This window comes from Bactrocera tryoni, chromosome 2 (assembly GCF_016617805.1).
Source record: "Bactrocera tryoni isolate S06 chromosome 2, CSIRO_BtryS06_freeze2, whole genome shotgun sequence".
NCBI classification, from domain to species: Eukaryota; Metazoa; Arthropoda; class Insecta; order Diptera; family Tephritidae; genus Bactrocera; species Bactrocera tryoni.
In genome coordinates, this window is record NC_052500.1 from 14,856,929 (window position 1) to 14,881,389 (window position 24,461).

General features: G+C 35.9%; 1 protein-coding gene across 2 annotated transcripts in view; it reads right to left on the reverse strand.

Annotated features, from left to right (window-relative positions):
* LOC120769265 (ras-GEF domain-containing family member 1B) overlaps positions 1–23,832 on the reverse strand; it is a 243,140-nt gene extending 219,308 nt beyond the window's left edge. For both annotated transcript variants that reach the window (XM_040096172.1, XM_040096171.1), the window contains exon 1: positions 22,906–23,832. The gene's annotated coding sequence lies outside the window, so the exon portion shown is untranslated. The remainder of the gene's footprint in view (positions 1–22,905) is intronic.
* Between the last annotated feature and the right edge of the window lie 629 nt (positions 23,833–24,461).

Sequence of the window (24,461 nt, forward strand, 5' to 3'; positions counted from 1 at the left end):
GCAGAGATCAAAGGCTCCTCGCTAGTAATAATACGTTGTATGATTAAAGTTTCGTAATTTGGCTATCGATTGTGCTTGCGCGGTTAGACTTAAAATTACAATTATGAGCTAACTGAACAGAATCAGTTTGATATGACTGGGTAGTAGGGTGACTTTTGTGGCTAATTAACTTCAAGTACCAGCAATATGAAAGTTTTGACTTAGGTTAAAATAAGAAAAGGACCGCAAACCTCATATCTCAAATAAAATTATTTATAAGATCTATAAGATCTTGAGCATACTAGCTAACATTTCTAGAAAATTTAAATAAAAATTCATCTAATCAAAGAAAGCGATAATAATTAAAAAATAAAGTATTGCTATATTGTTATTTGTCATAATGTCTTAGACCCAACCCGCTAATTTTCTGTTCATTGACTTCAAGACGTTGTAAACTATTTTGTCAGCTTTAAATACATATTTTTTCCATTCAACCACTAAAACAACAAATTCAATTGCTGTCAGAAGTTTCCGTTGTGCCTTCAGACCGCTTTTTATTAATTTAACTTATTAGCATTATTACATCGAAGCGGTGACGACAATGGTTGACAAGTGGTTGGGAGGCGCTGTGTGATGCTGCGGACATTAAAAGCGCGTGTCAAGCAATAATAAGGCCTTTCAAGTCCCAACTAAGATGGAGGGGAAATAATTTAAATTAAAGCGCAATTTGAGAGAAACAAAACTGAAATACGGATAATAACACGAAATAAAAATAGTCTTACAAAAAAAGTCTACAAATATATACTAAAAAGTCAGTGGTCTACTGAAAATATTCAAGTAAAAGCAAGGAATTTGCACTGAGCTGCCATTTTATTTCGAAATTTTTAAATTTGTTGAATTCCGCTGCTTTGTACTGCCTCGAGCTGTGCTAATACGCGCAAATTATCAACCATTATGTTTTGGACGGAGAACGCTGAGCTGACACGCGAACATGAAACTTAAGGCAGTGGCGAAAGGCACACTAACATACATACAAGCACGTTTAATATATTTCAAGAACTCTCAAACATGCACAGACTAGCATTTCGCTTGCCCTTTTATATGTATATAAATACTCTTACTCTGCTATCTATGTAGCGACGTGTAGTAAACAAAACAAGAGCCGCCAAATGCCGCATAGTGTACTTGGTCCGCAACAGCTGTGTCACTGGCACTCCTTACCGAACTTCTTACCCAACATTAGCTGCTTTTATTTGCCGCTGACATGGTCCATTGCGCTTTACTTTTGTTTTCCTTTGGCGACCTTTTCATTTTTATCAGCGCTCTTGCTCGCACCTCGCTCTCCTATCGCGGCATCTAATCGCAAATCAGCAGTTGGTGCGCGCTTCAGACAATGTCTCCGAATTTGAGATTTACTCGCACTTTCCTACACTTTTTTATGCTCCTCCATTTCTTTTGTCTTAACACTCGCCATATTTGTTGCTGGATTCCACTTTGTGTGTTCGCTTAAACTCATTTGTATTGATGTTCCTACAACATTGACACGATCGGATTTGCTATCGACTGGGGTGAGACGAAACGCGGCAATTTCACTTTCAATGGCAGTGGGGCTAATTAAATTTGGCTTTGCTGCTAAGTGCAACATTTGTTAAAGTTTAAGCGGATTAAATTCCTTGATAAATCCTTGAAGTGTAATTCGGCATTGATTTGAGATTAACCTTTTGTTGCAAGTATTATTATGCTATAATTAGGCTTTTGTGAGGTGAGTAAATGTTAATTTTGAAATCTGATTAACTATTTTGAAGCGATTTGGAAGCTTTGTGATTGAAATCAGTTAAGGAGGACGGTATAATTTGCATTTAAACGCATGGCGTCCGCTGTGAAATTATTAACCGATTTCATTTCAGATTTTGCAGTTGTTTTGTAATAATTCTAAAGAGAGAATAATTTCATTAAAATAATAATAAAAAATGCTTAATACTTATAGTAAAGAAAAGCCTTATTATTCGAGGGTAATTAAATATATTGAAGCAGTTTGGAAGCTTCGTATATTAAATCAATCGAGAAGACCACTGCAACTTGGCGGAATTGGGCAACCTCAGAATTACAATCTGGTAACACAGTTTTATTGTATAACTTAACATTTTTCATGATATAGTATATAATCAGAACTTACTGACATACGCACACAGTAAATTGAAATATTCTTCCCAATAAAAATATGGAATTAAGTCGCGAACATAATCGAGCTATTTTTTTTACAATTTTCACCTCAGCAAAAGTGCATCGATAATTTACTTTTTGGTGGGGAAGCTCGATCAAAGACTTTTGTATATTGATGATATGATGAACTCAATCGAAGACGTAAATCACTCAGAGATGAGTTTCAGGAAAGTCGTCCAAACTCAGTTGTTGTTTCGGCAACTATTAATGCTGTGCGTAAACTGATATTGCAAGATAGTCGTATGATTTCTTTTGAGATTGATAAATCTCTAGGAATTAGTGGAAATATTCAACATAAATTCAATATTGTAAAAACAATTGCCCACGTTGGATCCCTCACAACTTATCAGTCGCTAAGCAAAAGCTAGTATTGATTGGTCGAGAGACATGGCAAAAGAAAATGCTTCGAAACATGTCTATGGTATCAGGACAGGTGAATCGTGACATAATGAATCCGCGAATGGCTTATTTTTATTCTCGTACGAAAAAATAAACTAAGAGGTCAACATTTTTCGAAACCTGAACTGGCGTTTGATAGGTACAGAAAGTGTGTTTTGGAGTTACCTCAATCAGAGTGCATTGCGACAATTGGTTCGCCCTCATGCAAAATACAAAGACCTTAGTGGAGACTACTATGATATGAACAAGATATAATATAATATGTATACCAAAATATATAAAGTAACCCTCGTAAGCTTACATCATTACTATCTCTTCAGCGGTGGTCGCCTACCGTGGTGAGAGGCATAAGTAGTAGTAATGAGCACAACCTAAACGGGAACAAATTTCTTCTAAGATACGACCTCATAATTTCCACAATGGGAATATGGCAGAATAAAACTTCGGTTTTAAGCTCATTTGTTATGTGAGGACACCCGGCCAAGTTGTCGATGGACTCGTGCTGATAGCTGAATAGTCCGTTGGCTAATGGAATTGCTGATCGCAAACGGTCTTTCCCAACAGCCGAGTCGAAGGTAGTAGCGCCTTCTCTACGTTTACCGGCACTGCGGACATGTGACCTATCTGACTTGTAGATCCAATAATGAACATAAAAAACAGTAACAGAGAAAATCAACGCAGGAGAAGAGAGAAAGTCCGAAATCAGTTCAGGAAAGTCTGAGAAATGGCAGAGGCAGTCTTTATACTAGGTAAGATTGTCAAAGGTCAGACTGCTGGTACCTCAGTTGATCGAGGACCAAAGCATCAAAGAGGAGGAGTAAGTAGAAACAGAGCAGAAAAGTGGAGCAAAAGCAAAGTATTTATGTCAGAAAAAGCCTCTAAATGCCGTCATAAGCGGCAGATTGACGTTAGATTGTCGAGTCTACTTTAAGCTACGAAACGACAATCCCATTGCTACTAATTTGGTGTATGACTCATCGGAAATTTTTAGGAGCTACAGGGTCATCAAGTGCGCGATCCGGTCCTTCTCCGGTTTCTTAGCGGGTTAAGTTTGGTTAGATGCCTGATCCCATATCAGGGCGGAAGGCAATAAGACTATTTTATTCTTTATTTTATGAAGCCATGAAAACTGTTGTTGTTGGATACTAGCTAACTTTGAACCTATCACAAATCAGCTTGGGTGTTTTATATCTATTTTCACAATTACACCTGGATGTCTAAAAGTATGAGATCCGAGGTATTTTTGCTTTGATCTGGCGAAAGCGAGACATTCGAGGACGAAATGTTGAGATTATTTTTTCGCATTTTCTTCCAAACAGCTCATTTAGCTGGTATCCGGTAAGATGTTCAATCTTACTGCCTAAGTCCCGATCTAACAGTGTCCGATAAAAACTCCTATAAACATTCTTAACGGGTGGTGCCTCTAAAACCACAGATATCCCAAGGAAACCTCGTGCTCGCTTTTGTCTCCTTCTAAGAGAATCCAAGAAAAAACTTCATCAAGCCTCAAAACAACCTGACATAGATGACTGGAGCTGATTAAGGAGAAGAAGTCTAACAAAGCCAGCAATTCCATACTAGTGGCCATATGCGAAGATACGATAGAGTCTCTATCAAAAGCTGATAATAAAATCAGATTGGGTATACGCAAAGCTAAAATTAAGTTTCCAATCGGCCGAGCGGTTGATGAAGACTAGACCGAGGTCGTCGACGACGCCACTCAGTTTAAGCTAAGTGATATGACAATTAGAGAGCAGCAAGATTTCGAAGAGGTTTAGATGCTTGTAGATAAATTCGTAACAATCGAGAAGTGCTCTGCGAAATATAATCTATATATATAATAAAGGTACCCATATAAACTGTTAGCGCAAGCAAATTGGTTAATTTTTTTTTCCTAGATAACCTTTCTAAATGCTCGTATGCTCTTTGTTTACGATGTTAAAAGTTTTGCTGGTAAATTTTAAACAATATTTATTGGTTAACTCATAGCGCGTTCACCGAAGTGTATTTTTTAGTTTTGTAAACAGAAAAAAGTTGCCGGAAGTCAAATGTGGCGAAAAATGTGTCTGTGAGATGACTCTCGTCTCGTGCTTTGTCAAAAAGTCTATCACAAACATTCCAGATTGTGAAAAAAAAATTTTAAATACCACTTAAAGAAATCGATAGTTTTAAAACAAACAGTTCATACTAACTAATCTACGCTACTCATTGTACAGACAATGATTGGAAGCGGGAAACTTCGCTGGCGCCAAAATTTTTTCAATATCTCCAAAAAACTCTGTTGCCGCTCTATCGTCTCGAGCATCTTTGACCCAACAAGTGGCAATAACACACTCAACCGACTTCGACAATAAATTATATAACTTCCCCGCTTGTAGTTTCTTGAAATATACTGCGCGTCGTCGGTTTATAGCTTCGAAAGAATAATAAACACATTAAACATGATATCACTTGAGAACTTTTGTTGTCGTTTTGTGGACCATAAAAGTTGCACGTTTGCTGCAATGCAATCGCTCGAAAGGCAATAAATGGACAATTCGAAAAGTTTGATTGCATTCTGCCGCTGTGCTGGAGGCAACTCGCGATTGTTGTTGTTTTGATGAGCTCAATGTACGCGCGGTGTGCCGGAAATGATATCAGAACTCAGCAACGATTTTTGCTAGTTCCTGATTTTGCTAAACATTGCAATCCCATTGAACACACAACTCGCTGCAAATGCGAAACAAATACAAGGCAAATATTATGAATAATATAGATAAATGCTTATGAAAAGGTAATAGCAAGTAAGAGTGTGCGCTGGATAAACTTTTCATAATCTAAAGCTAGTAACGGAGCCGCTAAGCGTGCCGAGGACCGGCGCCGCGCGACAAAAACCACGTTCTGCTAAGTAGCAAAGTTGGCTTTGGCCAGCGCATGGCCGCCAACTAAAACTTTGACCTGCTGATGGCCACGTCCGTGCCAGAGCTGAGACACTGAACACACTGAGCACTTGAGCACTGACGCTGGCGCTGGCGACGTGGCCGTTAGTCGTGAAGGTATGAGCATATTATTCATAAGATGTGCACGAGGACACATCATATTATGTGCGCTCGTACTACGAACGCGTGCTGGCAATTTCCGAAACGCGCTGACTGCCAACCGACCGACCGCTTTGAGTGCTGTCCAAAAGCCTTCACCCGCACACAGTTGCTTGAAGGACGCAAAGCTGCCTTGAGCTGCTGCCTGCACTACAGCTACGGCCTCAAGTGTTGTCATTTATTTAACAGTTTACTGCACAAACAAGCGCGTAAACAAGTAGCGGTAAGCGGCAGGCAGAGGCATAGTAGCAAGAACAACAACGCAACAGCAAATGAGTAACGAGTAAACAAAGTGTATAAAGAAGTTGTGGTGGCACCGAAATGAAGCCAGCTATAAATAAGGAAACAAATTATGATTGCTCGCAGTATTATGCTTGGAGCAACTGGCGGCCTAACTGTCGCGTGGACGTTGAGATGGATGGCTGTGTGGCGGCAAGGTCGGTTGCTTGGCAGCTTGGCAGTCTTGTAGCAGGGACTTGTCATTATAGGCCTGTTGTTGGCTGTTAAGCAAGCGGTCAAGCAGTATTAATGTGAGCTTTAGCGCACATTCACTGGCAGCGGTAGGTGATAGGGATGAGTTTTGCAGGAAGGAGGTGCGTGAGTGTGTGCTGCCTAAGGAGATAAGGCAGCAAGCTAAATATTTGTAGAATCATTGCTTATGCAGCTACTTTCGGAGATGTTAAAGCAGAGGCATACTCACCAAAAATGTTTGTTAAATGAGAATTTTTTATGGCGAAGGAATGAGTTTGAATATCCTTAGCCGCGACCACAAGAGAATGGCAAGCGCATGGAAATTTCCATTTACCATATAAATGCGTAGACATACACACATACAGCGTGCGCTGCCGAAATGCCGCATTAACTAAATTAAATACACGCCATTTAAATTAAACTTTCGTGCCAAAGCATAAAAACTTAATTGCATTACAAAAGTTATTGTGCAAGGGTTAATCGAGGCGAGTCATAAAATTTGCATGGCGTTAAATTGGGTCATAAAGTATCAAAAAAGCAAAAAAAAAATCCAACACGGCAGTGAGCGAATAAATGCTAGAGCTGATATATGTATCTAACGAAGTGTTTATCGAAAATAGTTTTAGTTTTGAATATTTTATGAGAAGCTGCGAGCACATATAAGCTGGCGAAAAAATATCTGCTGGTATTTCTGTGCTCTATGAAATTCTTCATAAATACATTTTTAGCGGATACACACAACAGAAATGAAAATAGCTATATACAGATATGCACGTACATACATATAGTACAAACAATTTTTGCTAATAATCTCTTAAAAAAAAGCTGCAATTTTATTTCAGCGCATTGTTAATTTTTGCACAGATTCGCCATGCTGGTATTGTGTTCTATTGCCAGCTGCTTCTAGCGCCAATAGCGGCAATTAATGCATACAAGCAAAACATATGAAAAAAATTCACCAGCTAGCGCAAAAAAGTTGCAATTTATGCAGCAATATAAAGCAAGAGTAATAAATGGATTTTAATTGCTGCAAAGCGGCTTAACACAGCCACAAAATGAGGGCTGCTGGCAAGCGCAATAATTGCTTGGCAATAAAAATACACAATTGGTGTTTAAATATTGCGTTATTTAACAGCTAAGATCATAAAAAAAATAAAAACAAAAATATTTGCTTAATACAGCATATTTGTTTTGGTTAACAAAATGTTTTTGCTAGTTGCCGCTAGTTGTGAAATAATATGAAGCAACAAACTAACAATTATTTAATGAAGTTAATGAAACGAATTTGCAAAGAATAATGTTTTTTTAAATATTTTTTTATGTGTGGGTGAATTTAAAATGCAAATATAATTTATATTTTCATTTGTCAGTAATATAATTTATGGAATTAATATGTCGTAATTAGTATGTTTGCAGTTATTTGTTTGTTTTGGGTTTGCAATTTACTTATATTTCATGAAAACTCAATTCCCTTAAGCATCAAAGCAGTTTCTCCTAATAAACAAATTTTGTAAATTAAATTTTGTTTATTCACACCACGTCTTACAGGTAATAGGGGAAATCACAAAAAATGTTATAAAATACACCGTTCAAACCGCCAAGGGACGACAAAAAATTACTGCTACGATCAGGTCAAAGGAATAAGAAACAAGAAAAAAGCTTAAGCTCGGCTGCACCGAAGCTAAAATACACTTCTCAAATTCAAAAGATTTTTTTTATGGAATTGTAATTTTTATCATTTAGCTTGTATGACAGCTGTGTGATATAGTAGTCCCGTCTGAAAAATTCCTTCAGAACTTATAGTGACGTTTTGGAAAATAATTAAGGTAAAATTTTGTGAAAATATTACGACAAATAACATAGTTTTCCATGCAAGGACTTGAGTTTGATTATTCAGTCCTATGGCAGTTATATACTATCGTACTTTGGTGATCTAATCTAAACAATTTGGTAATTGCAGATAGTAAATGAGGCTACTGTCTTTAAGATACCTCGTCAAATGAAAAAGTTTTTCATACAAGCACATGATTCAAAGCATTCTGTTTGTATGGCAGTTATATATTTTAGTGGTAAGCAGCCTTTTGTGGAGAAATTAGAGTATGCAAAACTTCAGACCGATATCTCAATAACTGAAAGACCAGTTTTCGTAAATGAAGATCGACAAATAATAGGTAATATTCTTTGTTGCACGCACAATCCTTTGCCAATCGTGATGCACGGCGCTTCTGCAATCGAAGAAATCTTCGCATTGGCCTAATTTGGCGCTTTTTTTGCTCTTAGCTTAAGTGGCAGTTACCATTGGTATGATTGAGCTTTGGTTTCCATGTTATATCTATAAACCCAATATTCGTCACCAATTATGACCCTCTGGAGCAGATCTGGGCCATCACGGACTGAGTCTAACATCTCTTGAATAATGTCAACACGACGCTGTTTATAGCCGAAAGTGAGCGATTTAGGCACAAAGATTGAGTAGAATGCGTCCAAGCAAAAATCTTTCAAAAATAAACTAATAATTCAAAAGGACGACCTTGTCAGCATTAGTAAGTGATAAGAGTACCGATACAATGCAGGAAAAAATTAAAAATCGAATGCATGTAGCCCGAGGAATTTCAAAATTTGCGACACTGTTTGTACAAACTTCGGCTGTACACCGTGGCGTATAAGCAATACACAATTTATTCAAGAGCATTATGAATTCTGTGTTGCTCATACGCCACGGTGTACATATGAAGATTGGTCAGTACATGTGATGCATAACTTTAAGGCTGTGGCTACATTTGCTTAATGCAAACGATAAAAAAATTCAAATGCTATATACATGGGAAAAGTAGTATGATTTAGGTACGGTTTAAATTCAGAGTAAGGAGGTTTTAGGGGAAAAAATTAAACTTCAAAGGGGTTTCTAAAAAAATAAAAAAAACTAAATAAAATAAAATAAAATAAAATAAAAAAATTTAGGGTGGTTCCAAAAATTGTTTATATATCCTCCTTTCGAATTTTGTGTAGTTTTTTGCTGATTTTTGAATACAGATGTCTCCCAAGCACTTAACTTAATGGAGAGAGCATAAAACTATGTAGAGCAGTAAATTTCCAACAAAACCGCAAGTTTTGCAAGAAAAAGGTTGAAAACTGTAAGGCGAAGCTTCTTTCTGTTACAATTAATAGCTCATTCTTGGATATGTTTTCTAAGAGGTGTTTAGCAATCAACTTTTAAGAGCAGAAAACGAAAAAAAAATCTCTTTTTGTCCCACCTTATTTGACATATATTATACATAATGCCCAAACGCTATTGTAAACTCGGCTATAACCGCCTAAGGGGTATCTTCGTTAAAGGTTCTTGAATATTCTTAGTTTTAGTCTATATGTTGCTATTGAACTCCAAATCCAGAGGAAAGTATACGTTATTGGCTCGAAGTGGCTGTTATTTAATAAGTAAATAAACAGGTAATGAACCTGGTTAATATGTAGAGATACGGATATACATATATACTTGCATACATATATACATGCAATTGATACATTTCGTCTTCTCTTTGCAGTTTTTGTAAAAATTGATAGTTTATAAATTTAATCTGCTTTCTCAAATGGCTAAAGTTCGCTCGGCAATTCAATAAATCATTTGCCTTTGCTGGATTTTGAAGCTTTGTTTACAGTATAGCTGATTAACTGTGTTTACAACTGCACCTGACACTCTTCACGCGCTTACCACCAAACAATCTGTATGAGTAACCTCCATTATTTAGCTTTATATACACTGCTTCGTGGCACAATCATTTGTCTTAGCGCTTTGTGCTTTGTTTTCATGCCATAAAAAATATTTATGTATAAGCTGGAAAAAATAGAAAAAAACATGAAACGCAAGTGTAATTGTTTATGCCGCCAATGTAGCCTAACAACTTTGTCTGCGCTTGCTAACAAACAATTTGCAAATTTTTTTTATCGCTGCAGAAGTTTTTCATGATTTTCTAAAGCGCCGCGCGCTCATTTATGTGACACATAAAAAGTTGCGAAAGCCGCGAGAAATAAATGTAATCGAAAGCGCCGACTGGCGCAACATGTACGCCGCACAGAACGCACACGCACGCATTGGCGGGCATGCGTGCGCTTGACTGACTGGCTGACGACGGCCGAAGCAAAGCCGCAGCGCTTAACTACTTGGCTGGCATTATGAAAAATTATGCGCGCTTAAAGCGTTGGTAAACAGAAATGCTATTAAAACCATGCGAAAATAGAACTGGCGCGTTAAACGAAATTATATTCTGATTGTTTGCGCATTTCCGCGCCCAACTGCTGGCAGGCGAGCGCTGCTAGAGCCTGCGGCGGCTTTTGTGGTTTCAGCGCCGTGCGTAATCTGATTTCACGCTGCTTCCGCACATTAAGCAATGCGTAAACGCCCCAGCGCTGTTCTCTGTCTGTTTTTAGGCGAGTGATACATGGCGTATACGTAACGGCGCGCCGTAGCCGCTTATCTGCTTTGAAGTTATTATTTTATTTCATTCTGTTTGCGCTTTGTAGTTGTTTCGATTGCGATTTATTTATTATTTTCTTAGAAATTCCCTTCTCTCCCACTCCACTCCATACAAGGCACACAGGCGCGACATACATACTTTACTTGAAGCGCCGTTATAAATATTTAAATTGCTTTTGTGTTGCGCGTTGTTGTAGGCGTTGCGCGTCTGTTTTTATTTTCGCTTATTTTCGGGTGAATAATGTTCAGCCAGCGGTGCCTAGTCACGCGGCGCGCACTACAAGCGACGGCACTTGTTAGCGATTTTGCCGCGTTGGTTGTTAACATAACTTCCTTTGGACTGTCTTTCGGCGTGTACTTGTTGTCTTGAGTTAAATACTCGGTTGCTGATTGCTAAGTTGTTGCGGCAACAGTCTCTTCGCCTTGTGTCTGTCAACTTTGTACTAAGCTGGTGCTTGCCAGAGTTTATTAAGCGCTGCGGCACGGTGTGGCCTTGTTGGCTGCGCTAGGGAATTATTGGCCTCGTTTTGACTATTTGCATATGAAAACATTTATCTATACACACCTATATACCATACATATATATATATACATGTATATATAGATACATATATATGTATATACAAATAAATATAAGTGCACGAGTTGGTGAGCGCATTTACTTAAGATTGATTATGGCAATGATAATGGGATTTGGCCTTTAAGCTGCTCCAAATCGCTGCCGCTCTACTCCTTTTGCACTTGTTAACCATTATGTTGTTGTTGTTGGCGCACATTATTGTGGTAATAAAATTAGGCGTTTTGGTTTTATTTATTTACGAGTTGATTTTATAATTCCTTAGGCGTATATGCTGTCGGTTTCTACTGTGTTTGTGTTTTCTTTTGTGTTTTTGCTTTTTTCTGTGTATTCATCTTTTTTCTTTTCCTTCAAGTGCTGAGTTGCTGTTCACTTAATTTTGATAAATGCTGATGCATAAATAATGTGCTCTTTTCCTAGGCTATAATTCACTGGCTGTGCGATAAAAGCCAAATGCGTGCAGGCTGTGGCTGTGTGGCAGGCTCTTGAAATGTGGCCGGTAAGTATGTCGGCTATAAAAGTGAGATATGACTTCATAATAATGGCAAATTTGTTTCAATATAATGCGCGACTATTTTATTGTTTTAAAATGTCATATAAATTCATATTAATGTGATTGTGAATGAGGTGTGAAAACGTTGTTATAAGTTTGAGTTGGGTGCGTTGATAATTTGTGTTTTATTTTTCTATTTTGGGTATTAAAAAGTTTGAGTTGTTTTGCTGGCGTTATCAACTTTCGTTGTATGAAGTGAGAAATAACAAAGAGTCGAGAATGAAACATACTATTTTCAATTTTTTTACGAAATTTACATTCTGTAAAGAATGTGTTTCGCGAGCTTTGCTCAATTCGCAACACCATCACCCATCTTGAAACCTAGCTTTCATTACTAGATAATAATGGACTGAATAGACCACGTCCAGCACGTAGTGAATAAAATATAGTAGCGGAAGCTGAAAGTGTACACGAAGATCGTGGAGAGTCGATTCGGCACCGTTCGCAGCAATTTGGACAGACGTATGGAACAACTTGGCGCATTTTACGTCCAGATCTTAAATTGAAAGCATACAAAATACAGCTTGTGTAAGAACTGAAGCCGATTGACCTTAGCAAGCAACATCGCTTCGCTTTATGGGCTTTTGAGAATTTTCAAGAAGATCTGACGATTACGAGCAAAATTTTCTTCAGCGACGAGACCCTTTTTGGCTCATTGAATATGTAAACAAGCAAAATGGCCGCATTTGGGACCAAGGACAACCTGAAGAGATTTAAAAGCAGCCATTTCCTCAAATAAAAATAACGGTATGGTGTGATTTGTAGGCCGGTGGAATCATCGGTCCATGTTCCTTCAAAAATGATAGCGGGGAGGACGTAATCTTCACTGGCGCCATTACAATTGACTATTTGTTGCCTAAAATTGAAGCAAGAGTTCTCGGCAATATTTTTTTTCATTATGACGGCGCCACTTGCAACACAACGCATCAATCAATTGATTTATTGAGAGAACACTTCGATGAGCAGATAATTTCACGTTTTGGGCTGGTCGATTGGCCATGAAGATTATGTGATATCACACCGTTAGACTTTTTCCTGTGGAGATATGTAAAGTCGAGAGTCTGTGATACCAAAGAATGATTTTTTAATGATAATAAACATTTCCTATTAAATTTTAAGTTTCTGTGGTTTTTCTTTAAAAAGTAGACGACCCTTTATAACTGATAGCGTTAACTCTACTAAAAAATCTATAGGAAAAATTTGCGACTGATGTGCTAAGAGGTTTGCGGGGTATTTAAGGTGTCCTGATTACGAGTTTAAGTTTAAAAATTTTCCATTATGTTCATCTATTTTTGTCATTTTAGAAATAAGTGGTTGTGATCGGCTTTAGCAACCAAAAATTAACAAGGAAAACTCACTAATATCACAGTTGTAAAATGACTGTAAACTAATATAATTATTATAAATTCAGGTTGCCTTTAATATATTTCGGGATTAGGAAACCCTAGTGTTGCAATCTGATATCTTTCAAATTTATCGTAAAGTTTACCGTTTTTGATGTTTCAAAACGGTTAGCGATCGTTATTTCTCTTGTTCACAGTAAAAAATTAATCTTCGCGGCCCAAAAATAGTATTAAATCGCAAACAATTTCGCACCTCTGGTGCATGAATGAACTTAATTCAATTTCTGGCGATGAAGCTTCATCAATGACCATTATTTAGCGATGGTATGGTGAACTCAATCGAAGTCGTAGTTCACTGTAGAACGAATTTCGTGAAAGTCGTTCAAAACAGTTGTTGTTCCGGAAACAATTTATGCTAAATATACGGAAACTATTATTTCGAGATCGTCTTGTGGCCTATCGTGAGATTGAGACATTTACAGTCATTAGTGGAACACCATACATTCAATATTTGATGAGTATTTAATTGTTTACATTTTTTTTCCTGATGAATTCCACACATTTTTTCGATCACTCAAAAAAAGCTTTTGTCAATTGGTCAGAGATATTTAACAAAACTACAATAGCAGTGCATCAAAATGTGTCTATAATATCGTGACAGGTGATCAATAAGCAGTAGTCGACTGCATTAGTGTTTCCAGATAAGTCGAATCTAACAAAAGTTGTGGGCGCATGAAGCACTTCCAAGTAAATAGTTGCCTGATTTTTTCATTTTTTTTCAAACTGAACATGTTGCATTCATGCTACTATCACAGTTTCTTCTGTGTGGTATATAAGCATTTGTTTGCCCTTTGTTTTTCAAGAAATCAAGAAAATCAACCTCTGAAAACGGTTCACTTTTCACCACAACAATGAGGGCTCGCATCCAACGACTGAAACAACTGCATTTTGGAGCACTCAAAACATCGATTTTGTGATGAGTCATCCTCAGTATAGTCCTTGCTTGACACCGAATGGCTACTTTTCATTCTCGTTTTTCGACACCTGGGGAGGCGGCTGATGCGTTGAGAATGCATTTTTGGAGATCCCTCAATCAAAGTGGCAAAACTGCTTTAAGGATTGATTCTAACCCATGCAGAAGTATGCAGAACTTAATGAAGATTATTTGGGAAAACAACGAAGGGATTTTCGATGAATAATATTTGGTTTTGTTCTATAGACCTGAGGTATGTAATTCAACCTGCGAATATACTAAATATACTTTCTTCACCCTGCAAGGATTGTAAGTATTCATTGAATTTAATAATAAAATATTCGTATAAATGATCAATATTTGTAGACTTTTGCGAATACTTTTATGAATAAGTGGAAAAAATGTGCAGCCCCATCGATGCTACCAATCTCGATCAATACAAAAAAAAAACAGAAACAAATCCATATTACGCAAAAGGTCATTCCACTAAGCACGCGTATTTAAATTAATTGTTTCCGCCATATTCAAGTTTAAAAGTGTTAACTGAAATTACTTTGTATTTTAGCACACGTGTGTGCCGCGCTCAAGCCATAATAAAGTAGTAAAAAACAATAATAAAACCAAACAAAAGCAAATACGCACTTTATGCGTCTTCCGGCAAATGAACTCGCCTGCCAACCAACCAACCGCTCCATACACATGCGACAGCAGCGTCGCGTGAACCGCCTGGCTCCGGACTGCTGTGCGAACTGTGTAAGTGCGAGTGTGTGTGTGCTTTGTTCTATTTGCCATTGCCTTTGGCTGTTTTATCGCTTAGATTTCTCTTTTGTTTCACACTTTTATATACCATAAATTTTTTATTGTCCTTTTTTCAGCACTTCTCCTTCCTTGCCTCCCGCCCGCTAGCGCTTGCTGGGCTTTGTTCTGGTGGAAGGGCGGTTAAACCGGCGTTAATGTTGACATTGTTTTGACAGCCAGCGACAATTTGAGTGCAATATTTTTAATTTTGCTTCTTCGTTGTTTTGCGTTTTGCTGCTTATCGTTGTTGTTGTTGTTATTGTTGCGCCTGTTGTTTTCGTTTTCGTTCATTTTGTTGTTATTGTTCGCTTCGGGGGCACAAGTGCGACATTTTTATGATGCCATTGTTTATTATTATTGTTGTTGTTGCGCTTATTCTATTCGCTGTTGCTGGCAGTAATAATACTTAGTCAACATTTTTGTTGCACTTGCTGTTCATTGTGTTCCCACGCTTCTAATGCACCTTTTCATTCATTGTGGTACACTTTTGCTTTTCGTTTTCTTTTCTTTTTCTGTTGAGTTTTCGTTTTGTTCTTTTTAGTTTTTGTTGTGTAATTGATATCACCGTAACCGAGGAGATAAGGACATCTTTAATTAAATTTTATTTGTTGAACTGTAATAATAATAATTTTACGTTGGAAAAGAAATTTAATTATTTATACCGAATTTCGTGACGATATCTTGCCAAATTTCAAATTCGTAAAGATAACTTGGCAAAAAAAAAGTTGTCCATACAAGGACTTGAGTTCGCTTGGTCAGTTTATATGGAAGTTATTAGCTATATTTATGCGTTGTTTATGGTTTCAACAAATGTGCAGCTTATTGGGGAAAATATATGCAAAATTTCAGATTGATATCTCAAAAACTGAATGACTAGTTTGCGTATACACCTAATCCCTAATGTTGACGGCATAGCATTTCAACACAATCAGCACTAAAGTACGTTGGTATAATGATGAACGCGAGACTCAGCTACTAAGTCCACACTGAGAAATCGTGCGAAAAAGCTGCCCGTGAAAATGCTGCCTTATCAAACCTTATCTTACCGGAATCATGGCCAACATAGGACGACCAAAATAAAGCAACAGAGCAGTTTTGGCCAAGGATAGCCCATCAATTTTAATGTATGCTGCGACTGTATGGGGGCCAGCATTAATGCAAAAAAACATATGCAAGAATAGCAAAATCAGTGTTCCGGCTAAGTGCAATCAGAACTATTAGCGCATTCCGCACGCTGTGTCATGGAGCTGCTAGCATTATATCTGAGATAATGCCGCCAGACATAGTGGCTCGAGAACTGTAACGTATCTATGACAAAAGCAAAATTATAAGCAGGAAGCTGACAATGGCAGAAGGTAAAGAGGAAAGACAAGTCAGCATACAGACACACACCAGCAACGGGAAGATGGACGCACCGATTAATCGGAAATGTACAAGCATTGAGTGGAGCGCACACACTGCGAGATAGACTTTTACATGACGTAATTTCTAACAGAATACGTAGATTTCGGAGGGTACCTGCATAGTTATGGTCATGACAATGAGTAACCTGATTTTTCTGTGGTGGCATTAGCGAAAATGCGGAGTATATATTTTTTACTGCTCTCGATTTACAACAGAGTGATGATCTGGAGATGGAAGTGGCTTTTCGCAAATAATCGGAATGAACCTAACAGGTCAATTGACATATAGATGACGCTACTAGAAATATATCCTTAAAAAAGCGTGTGAATAAATTTGACAGCTGCCGGATCGTTAGTTTGTGAATTACATCTTTTTGGGTGAAGCAAATTTTGCTATTGTGTAAAAAATGGATAAAAAGGAATTTCGTGTGTAATGTGAAAAAATACAATTGAAACAAACATTTCGCTCGGTGATGAATCTTCGATCACTGTCCCAGAAAACTCAACCATCAAAGGTTGGTATGCCAAGTCTGAACTTGAAGTTCAAATGAGCACCGAAGGCGATGAACACATCAAATACCCAAAAGAAGTTATTACCGTCGAAAACATCATAAAGCTCCACAATATAATTTGAGTGCCAACAAAGTGAAGTGTTTATGAAAGCACTCTAAAGATAGCAAATGAGTTTATACATCATATCATTGACGAGTATTTGGGTATGTGAAAGCTCTGTACAAAGTGGTAAACCCGAGTTTTTGCGTCGATATGTGACAATGGATGAAACATGATGCCTTCATTTCACTCCGAAATTCAATCGACAGTCATCTGAGTGGACTGGAGACGATGAACCCGCTCCAAAGCATGGAAAAGCGCATCAGGCCGGTAAGGTAATGGCGTCTCTAATATATAATGCGCATGGAATAATTTTTATTGACTGCCTTGAAAAAGGAAAGAGCATCAGTAGCCTTTACTACATAGCGTTATTGGACCATTTGAAGTAAAGAAATCGCCGTAAAATGGCCGCATTTGAAGAAAAAGAGAAAGTCCTGTTTCACCACGCCAGAGAACCGTGTGACAAGACAATGAAAACTATGGCAAAATCCATGAATTTCGCTTCGAATTACTACCGCATCCACAGTACAGTACTCTATCTAGTCCACAGCGTCTATTTCCTGTTCATAGGTCGCAAAAGGATACCCTCTGGGAAGAAGTTTTCATCGAATGAAGAGGTGATCACCGAAATAGAGGTCTATTTTGAAGCAAAGGATAAGTCGAACTGCAAAAATGTTTTCGAAAAGTTGAAAGATTGTTATAACTATAATTATGTTGAAAAAAAATAACGAATTTCGTCAAAAAAATTTGTTCTACCATCGTAGTTCGGACACTTTTTAATTGGCCTTTTAAATATAATGCCTTAGTTTTTGTTACCGAAAATGAAAATTTTCTTTGTCTACCGAAGTGGACTTCATGGATGCTGCTACCATCAAGGATCGCATCAAGCATCCCAGCAAGTTTTTTGCTGCTTACTTGATGATATTATTCGACAAAAGATCTGCTGGCAATTATTTTGTTATCTCAGAGACATATATTTTGAAGGGAGCTAAATATGTTCGTATTGTTGAATTTTGATGATTCAAGTGCTTTAAATCTTTGCATTTAACTTTAGCGACTATACTATATGTACTAGTTTTAAAATAGTTGTGTTCAAACATGGCTTAAACTATTAAGTTATTGAAATTATAAAGAGTTTAGAAACTTATTCTTGCGTAGTCTTATTTTCCTTTCCAACAATATATTCCTCCCTATAATTTATATCAACATATTGGACAACATACAACATTTTGCTTTCAATTTCATGAAGCCTGTATATATTTTATATAGCTTCATTGCAGCTGACTTAGACGTCCGCTAACAAAAAATAATGTGTTTAAAAACCACCGGAAAAGTTAAGCAGACTTCCAGATTACATAGAAAAAACTATAAATGGTGTTATAAAAGTTGAGTTGATAAATGACCGCAATGTCTGACTGTGTACACAGCCGGCATGAAAAATGAGTGCTTCAGAGTGACACTTGCTATTAGATGGATGTTTGTTGTTGTTTGCTTTGGCTAGCGAATATGATTCATACGGAGAATTCATCGATGCATTTTAGTGCGTTTTTATGCACTCGTATAAGTTTATGATGGCGTTGTGACTATAAGTCAACACGATAAACTATGCTGTGGACAGCTAATATTAACCGGATTTTATGAAGCGATGCGGTGGCAATTGCAACGAAAACAATATATCAATATTTCTTGTAATCGGTACAGTTTTTTCTAATAAATTTTTAAGAGAAAACCTCTATATGTCCGGGTTATACACAAGTATTGAGAATGAAAGGTTAAAGCTTAAGAATTGCATAGTTCAAAAATGAGTGAAATTAGGGTGATGACTTTGCAATATTTATTTGAATAATTGTAGTGCGGCTCATAAGCTTATTGTCAGCCTTAGGTTATGCAATCGAACTAATAATCTTGTTGTCATCCTAAAGTTAGGCAAAAGAGCTAGTTATATTCCATACTAGTTTTGAAATTCTCTATCATTATAAATGTAGGCAATATAATCTTAAACAGGGGAGCAATACTGATATAGTTCTTAACCTATCGTTATGAAACTGATGGGCTTAGCTTAGTTAAGTAATGAGTGTATGATCTAATCGTGGGTGAATGCTTCAGACTCCAATGTTGGCTGAGAGCCAGTTTGATGAGTTTAAGCAACCTGTGTTAAAGCGTTTTACTTGATTTAAGTGACTATTAATGGGTTAATATATTGAGTATTAAAACAGATAAGAAAACTATTTACCGTTATTCTTATATTTTTTTGTTTATTAATTAATTATTGAAAATTTTTGAGCGTTATTGTGCAAACGTCTGTTGGCATCGATCTAAATATTTTAATAATTTGAATTAAAACTAATAAAAAATATAAATTCAATCAAAATATTTGTATAACGCTAACGTGTGTAAAACGTATAACATAGATTTCATTTTTGCATATTATTTGCCTCTATTTTGTTTTTGATCTTTAGAGTATAAAAAATAAGCTGGAAAAAAAAGTTTGCATTTTCACATAAGTGACATATATATTAAGGTGGGTCAAAAAATAAAACGATTTTTTTTTCGCTTAGCACGCAGAAAAGTTAGTTGGTAGACACATTTAAGAAAGCATCTCCAAGTGAGAGTTCTTAACTGTAATGGTAAAATCCACCGCCTTACAGTTATCTATTGTTTTCTTAATATCGGATAGAAAGATTCAAATATCGCTTCTAATCAAATATTAAGTGAAGCGTTTACGGATATCTCACAAATTCTTTAAATCAAAGAAAAACTTAAAAAATAAAAACAAAACAAAAATAAAAAATAAAATTTCAAAAAAATAACACACCATTTTTCTAAAGTAGAGAAATATGTGTTTTGCAATTAAAATAACTTTTTTTTTTTCATTCAATTATAAAGTCTATAAGAACAAATTTTTGTCTTAAAGTAATCAAACTTCAGCTGTTTATATTTTTTGAATGGTTAGGTCTACGAAAAAATCTTTAGGGACCATTTTGTAGAGAATTCAGTTTCCATCTTCATTCAAACAATAGATCTAAACTTTTTTTAAAGTAGTTGGTAGCGTGATATGGATCTTTCTATCCGATAATAAAAAAGATTTGATTAAGAAGTTATACTTAGGGAGAGTTCTTAGAGGTTTCCAGCAACCATTTGTTCAGAATACCAAGCGAAAAATAATTTTTTCTCTTTTTGACCCACCCTAATATTTATTTACGAGAATTTATCTATTTGCGCGCGCAAAATCGTATTTATATTTAATATGCATAACCTGTCTTCATTGACTGCAATTTATTAATTAAATCAGGCACATTTCTAATGGAAAATTAATAATTGATATGTAAGTAAGCTAAATATTTCCCACTAGTGTTAATTGATTGCTTATTTTATGCACACAAATGCAAATTTTAATGACGGCGGAATGTTTGTATGTTGCCACATATATGTGGCAGGTTAAATTTTTATTTCTTCGATTGAGATTAAAGCTTGAAAAAAGTAAGATAAGTGAAAATTCTGCATTTAAAGCGAAATGCAACTTTAAAGTGTTTTAATAATAATAAAAAAGACTCCATATACGATCTCCAAATACGATTGAATGTTAAAAAATATATGAATCAATGCCAAAATGCTTAAAAAATCTCGAAAAATATGAAAATAGTTTACTTAATAAAGTGAAAATCTGAAAACTTTCTACCTTCATTTGCGTAAATATGTTAATCCCTTTTCAAAATTTGAGCTTAGCGTGCTTGTAGCATGCAAATGGGTTCACATGTGTGGCACACAGCTGACATGCGATTTAGCTCGTCAAAGCGAAAATACCCAAGCAAGCGAATTTTAATCCATTTTGTAAACAAGCTAAATGCAGTGATTTCAATTCAATACGGCGATTTGGTCGAGTGAGCTGTGTGCGCTATTAAACGCGCATATGTCTGTCCATGTATATCTGAGTATTAATACAAATATTTATATTTAGCATATATCATTGATCTAAATAAGCATGGAATACAGGTTATGGCAGCATTAAGCTGCGACCGAGCCGCCAGTTAAATAAATCACCAGGCTATGTTTTGAATAAAACTAAGCCCGACAATGCGAATATAATACTGGGCTTATGGTGAATTGTTGAAAAACAAAAATAACGAAACACGGTAAATTCACGGTAACTGAAAATATAATTAAATGAGTGAAGCAATTGAGCGGAAGTGGGTTGCGTAAAAGCCAAATGCATTCTGGTTGTATATTGGTTGTATATTGAAGTGCTCAAAATTTTAGTAAAATTTACTAGAATTATTCAGCAGAAATAGTAAATATATATATATACTAAATTAAAAATATAGACTTCAGTCCGGAATTTCTGCTAATAATTGAAAAAGTTAAATACGGTAAATGGAAGTTGTAGTAAACTTCATAAATGCACAATATTAGGATTACTAGGAGGAATTTGATTTCAATTATCCAGTTTGTATCACAGCTATATGCTTTAGTAATTCGATCTGAACAATTTGTTCGAAGATTACACCACTGTATTCGACAATTATTCAAGCCAAATTGTGTGAATAAATCTCTTTAAATAAAAAAGTTGTCCATACAAACACTGACTTTGACTGACCAATTTCTAAGGCAGCTATATGCTATAATGATTTTATCTGAACAATTTCTTCGGAGATTATCTCATTGTCTTAGGAAATAATATAAGTCGAACTACGAAGCTTTTCTTATAAATACTTGATTGCGATCGTTCAGTTTCTATGACAGCTACAAGCTATAGTGGTCCGTTAGTGAACGTTCAAACAAGTAAGTAGCTTCTTGCCAAGAAAATGATGGTTAATAAATTTCAGATCGATATATCAGAAACTGAAGGACTAGTTCGCATATATACGGGCAGCCGGACAGGCAGACGGATATTGTCACGTCGTCTTAGCACGCTACTATGATAAGCGTCTATATACCTTAAAGGGTCTCTGACGTTCTCGTTTTCATGTAGCAAACTTTGTGGCCAACTAACATACCCAGTTCAGGGTATGAAATATCTACTTGCAGTCCTCTGAAGTATAATGTTATTTAAAAAAAATTCATAAAATGGTTTTGAATATTAAAAAGCAATTATAAGCAAAAAAAAGCAATTTTTTTTTTAAATTTGCATTCAATTTTGGATAAACGTTTTTGTTATTAACTTAAAATTAATTAAAAAAAAACACAAAATATTGTTATCAAGTCAGTATCAAAAACAAAATGATAAATTAGTTTAAAATATTAAAAAGCATATACCCATAAAAAATAAAATGTTTTGAAATATTCGTTCAATTTTGGACATACATTTTTGACATTTTTTTAATTACAAAAAATCCTTTGTCAAGTCAGAATCAAAAAAAAAAAAAAATTATGAAACATTTTTAAATATTAGAAAGAAAGTATAAGCATAAAAACATCTTTAACATCCATATTATGAGTTTTTTGGGAAAAAAATAATATGTTTATCTAGTAAATTTGAAAAAAAATAATTAAAAAAAATATTTTTAAATATTAAAAAGCCAGTTTAGGCATAAAAAGCAACATTTTTTGCAATCTTCATTCAACTTTGGATGCATATATATTTTTTTGTTTTAATTAATTTAATTAATTAATTTAATAATAATTAATGAAAAAAAAAAATATTTTTATCTAGTCTGTTAAATTTTCACTAATTTTGACATCATTTAATAAATCAAATTATGTTATATGCTAACATCAAATGCATTGCTTTCAATGTTAAACACAATCCCATCGCATATTTGCAATTTACACTATCAAATACCAGCATTTTTGTAAGATTTTTCTAACTTCATTTTGCTGCCTTTATCTAAAATTTTTACTGAATAACAATTACCTATACAATTTTATAACTCTAGAACACATACTAACACTGAAAAATAACGCTACTTATCTTTAGTTGCATAAATCACAGCGCTAATTTAAAAGGCAGTACCACGGCGTATACGCAACATCAATTTTTTGCGCGCATATCAGCAAACTATTCATTATAAAAGGAAATTGAGACCTACCTTTGATTTATCACCGTATAATAGTATTGGTGCCTGTTCACAATGCTGCACGCAGGCACTAATGTGTTGCATCAACACAAATATTGTGTGCGTGTGTGAAGACAAACACATTAATAAACGCCAATTGAAACATTCATTTACATAATGTGATGCGCGTTAATTTATGATATATAAACCATATATTTATATATGCGAGTATATGTGTGCAAGCGATCGCATATTTATTTACAGCAGACACACACGTTGAAAGCAGCTGTGCTGCCACGCTTTGTTATCGGCACGCCAATAGTGTTTGGTGCGGCGCCATAACAAAATTTACGCCCTACAATTTTTGCATACCAAATGAATGGCAATCTATATATATATTTATGTTTGTATGTGTGGCTTGTATAAACACATGCGCCTCTAAACACACACACTCACATTTTCGCTGCCGCTGCCGTATGATAAAGGTAATGGGTAAACGTGCCGACACGTTGCACCAACGCAATTCACACGCTTTGTCGGCAAATATTTGCCTTCGGTTTCGGTATGATTTGCTGACGCTGTGGCACAGTAACCGAGTGTAGGTGTACTCTATTTGGGCGCGACGTGTTGCAATTGGCACTCTGCGTGCCACAGCAGTGCGGTGTCAATAAATGTGTATTTGCTGTCGTTGTTGTTGGTGCCTTTAAGTAATTGTGTCTGCGACAAGTATGGCTTACATATCGGCCTGCTGATTTCGTGTTTTTCGTTTGAAATGCGCAAGCCAGTGTTGCTTTTCAAAGTAGCAGAAAAGTACACACACATACATACAAACACACGCAATTTATGCGTCTAGTCCCCGTGGTGTGCCGTAGTCGAGGCCGCAATATTGATGTGGAAAAATCAGCGTTAAACAACAGCGCGGCAAACGTGCCTATTTATTTAGTTATGCTGGCATATTGCCTGTGTGGCTTATGAAGATATATATTTTTCAATTTTTCACCTTGGTTTGCCACACATGCACACATTTTTACTTTTCCCATGCATATGTATAAGTATATTTGCACAACACTGCGGTTAACAAGCACATTTATAAAGATTCTTTTTTTTTATGGTTTTTTTATTTTTATTTTTAATTTATTTTATTTTCATTTTTATTTTTATTTTGGACGCACCTGTTTTCGCTTGTGCGTAACTATAAATAAATAATGCAAAGCCATTTCATTTTACATTTATTGATTTGCAGTACCTTTAGCCTTGGCGCAGTAGGGTGTTTTTTTGCAAATTTATATTAATATTTTACACTTTAAATTCTTTATATTTTATATTTAAAATTTTTTATTCCGCCAATCAGTCATTTGCTTCTGCGTTTGTGTGGCTGTGTGTTTGAAAATAAAACGTGCAGCTGTGACCGCAATGCGCATTGTCTCGCAACGCACCACAGCTCTTCGTTGTAACTACCCTTATGTATGTGTAGCGTGTGTTCGCTGCTATTTGTTGCTGCCAGCGTTGGTGCTCCACTGCTGGCTTTAAGCGGTTAAGTTTTCAATTTATTTTGCTGCACATACGCAACAATCTTACAGTTACAATGC